Source organism: Callospermophilus lateralis, chromosome 15 (assembly GCF_048772815.1).
Source record: "Callospermophilus lateralis isolate mCalLat2 chromosome 15, mCalLat2.hap1, whole genome shotgun sequence".
NCBI classification, from domain to species: domain Eukaryota; kingdom Metazoa; phylum Chordata; class Mammalia; order Rodentia; family Sciuridae; genus Callospermophilus; species Callospermophilus lateralis.
The window spans coordinates 81243576-81247165 of record NC_135319.1 but is presented as its reverse complement, the minus strand read 5'-3'; the positions used below and the strand labels follow the sequence as shown (position 1 = coordinate 81247165).

At 37.7% G+C, this 3590-nt stretch overlaps 1 pseudogene; it reads right to left on the bottom strand.

The window, feature by feature from the left end:
* Positions 1-443: 443 nt before the first annotated feature.
* LOC143381358 (signal recognition particle subunit SRP54-like) lies at positions 444-3224 on the bottom strand (annotated as a pseudogene).
* Between the last annotated feature and the right edge of the window lie 366 nt (positions 3225-3590).

The following is a 3590-nucleotide window of genomic DNA, read 5'->3' as shown; positions in this document are numbered from 1 at the left end:
TATTTGCATTCTTTCTTTTAATAATCATTTTGAAGTTTATTTTACAGCACTTTTATTGAGACATCATGTAACTTATTGACCAGGACTGTTTACAAATGTAATGTTTGGCCTTTGAGACAACTAAAACCGTTGAAGTACTAAAATTTGACATCGTGATTTATTTAACTTAAGGAGGGTTAAGATGATGAAAACTAAAAGAAAAATTTTCAAACAGAAATATAATTTTCACAAAAACCCTATATTCCTCCCTTACATGAAAAGAAGGGAGGGAAGGAGAAAGAAAGGAAAAAAAATGGTGTGTTTGTGTGTGTGTGTGTGAAAACGCAAAGAAAAAGAAGGCAAGAAAAATACTCTTTTTTCCCTGTTTGCAAAATGGAGGCAAATCTCTGAGGTCTCAGCACATAGTGTAATCAACCAAGTCAGTTTATATTAAAGTATCTTCTTTACATATTATTGAATCCCATCATGCCTTTCGCACTGGCAGCTGCACCCTGTTGAAACTGCCTCTTCGCTGACTGAGGTCCTCCCATGGCACCCATGTGATGAAGAACTCTTGGATCCATCATTTGGGCCATTTGTTGATTCAATTTTGCAATCTGTGATTGGCTCACAGTCTTAGGCATGTCATCGCCTTTGAAAAGTCCCTTGATATCTCCCATCTTTTTTACTATCTGTGTGAACTTGATATATTACGTCAAAAGTTCCTGAACATCTCTTGTTGACATGCCTGATCCTTGTGCTCCTCTTTGGGTTCTTCCTGTTTGCTTACTACAAACCATGGTGCCATCTGTACTGTTCAGTTCTTGATCATTTATACTATCCATTATTGTCATTAATTTCTTTATCCTTGACATTGACTCCTTTGTTCATTTCCTTTGCTTATAAAATCTGTTCCAAAAACCAGGGATCATCACCAAGATCTGACTGAACGGGCCCATTTTAATGACATCTTGAAATCATTCATACATGTCTTGCAATGTAAACTGACCATGTTTCGACTTCTCTATGAGTCCTTCATTTCATCCAACTTCAACTCATTGACTTTATCTATCAGTTCTTTAATGTCACCCATACCCAGAAGTTTGCTTATGAAAGGCTCAAAGTCATCAATATGTTCCCCTGTACCCATGGAAACAATTGGACTTTTTGTGGCAGCAACTACACTGAGTGCACCACCTCCCTTTGCATGACCATCAAGTTTCATCACTCTTTTTTTTTTAAAAAAATATTTTTTTATTTTAGTTAGGTATAAATGACAGCAAAATGCACTTTTCTAAAATATTTTTATACCTTTATTTTGTTTACTTTTATGTGGTTCTGGGTATCAAACCCAGTGCCTCATATGTGCTAGGCAAGCGCTCTACCACTGAGCCACAACCTCAGCCCAACAGAATGCATTTTGATTCATTGTACATAATAGCAGCATAACTTTTCTCTGATGGTACTCGATGTAGTGTTGCACTCTATGTGCAGTCATACATGTACCTAGGGTAGTAATGTCCATCACATTCCACCATCTTTCCTGCCCCCATACTTCCTCCCCTCCCCTTACTCCCCTTTGCCCAATCAAAGTTCCTCCATTTTTCCCATTCCCCCCAACCCCATTACATATCAGCATCCACTTATCAGAAAGAACATTTGGCCTTTGGTTTGGGGGGATTGGCTTAATTTCCTTAGCAGGATATTCTCCAATTCCATCCATTTATCTGGAAATGCCATGATTTTATTCTTTTTAAAATGCTGAATAATATTCATTGTGTATATATACCACAGTTTCTTTATCTATTCATCTATTGAAGGGTGTCTAGGTTGCTTCCATAGTTTACCTATTGTGAATTGAGCTTCTATAAACACTGATGTGGCTGCTTTATATAGACAGAGGAGTGGAATAGCTGGGTCAAATGGTGGTTCCATTCTGAGTTTTCTAAGGAATTTCCATACTGCTTTCCAGAGTGGTTGCACCAAATTGTAGTCCCATCAGCAATGTATGAGTGTGCCTTTTCCCCAGATCCTTGCCAACACTTATTGTTATTTATATTCTTGATAACTGCCATTCTGACTGGAGTGACATGAAATCTTAGAGTAGTTTTGATTTGCACTTCTCTAATTACTAGACATATTGAACATTGTTTCATATATTTGTTGATTGGTTGTATATCTTCTACTAAGAAGTGTCTGTTCAGCTCCTTAGCCCATTTGATTGGGTTGTTTGTTTTTTTAGTATTAAGTCTTTTGAGTTCTTTTTTTAATATTTATTTTTTAGTTGTAGGTGAACACAATATCTTTATTTTATTTTTAAGTGGGTGCTGAGGATCAAACCCGGTACCCCAAGCATGGTAGGCGAGCGCTCTACCTCTGAGCCACAACCCCAGCCCCCAAGTCACAAGCCCAGCCCCCTTGAGTTCTTTATATATCCTGGAGATTAGTGCTCTATCTGATATACGTGTGGCAAAAATTTGTTCCCAAAATATAGGCTCTCTCTTCACCTCATTGATTGTTAGTTTTGTCACTCTTACTGAGGCTACATTTACTTTATCTTAGCCTTAGCTTGGGCTTCACAAGCCTGACCAATGGAGGCATCTATCACATAAACAGGTTGTATAGCATTAGCAACTTGAAGTATTTCTTTGAATAATGAGTCTTCTTGTTTGTGGCAGACACTTGTCTCAACAACAATAATTCAAAAAAAAAGGTTATTTTTCAATTTCTCTACTTCTTTAGAAGCAATGAAACAGGATTCATTTCTGTACAGCTTCCATAGAATAGAATTCTTGCTTTAGTAGCATTCTGGTTTAGTTGGTCAAAAGCCCCTGCTCTAAATGCGTCTGCAGGAATCAAGCAGGTCTTCCAAACTTTCCTCTGGTAATAATATGCCAATTTTGAACACTTTGTTGTTTCACCACTCCCTTGTAATCCAACCAACATAGTCACATTCTGTTTTCCTTCAGTGCGTGTCCATGCTTTAACTCCAGGGTCTACAAGCTTCACAAGTTCTTTAAAGACAACATGTTGAATCATTTTTCTTTTGTTAAGATCAGATGCTATCACTTCAAGATCAATAGGAGACTTAACATTTTATCTTAGTTGCTTCATTAGTTTAACATCCACTTTAATGCTCTACATACTTCTTTTAGCATAGCACTTAATACCTCTTCATTGATGATGGTGGCAATGCCCAAAGAGTGTAATGATGTTATTTTTCTTCCAAGGTCTGTTAGAACCATCTTGAAGACTTTGAGATGTGCTTATGAGGAACTCTTTTGCCTCATGAGGAGATGTCATCATTCAGCATAGTCCAGTCTTTCTGGAAGAGGAGATACTTCCAAAAGGATTTGGGGAGATGTTTCTTTGTTTTGATTGGCTTTGGTTTTAGTTTTTTATATTAAATAACTGAGGCAGCAAAGTTAGTGGCTAAATAGGGTCTCTAGGGATACAAACTAGGAAATAAAGCCAGGCCTCTAGGAGCCACTTTCAGAAAAAGGGATTAGATCCAAGGAGGTGCTCTGGGGAAACTCTGAAATGGGGCATCTATGCCACAGTCTGGTTGGGCACAAATCACGAGCCACTGAAGCAGGAACAAACTTTATTTT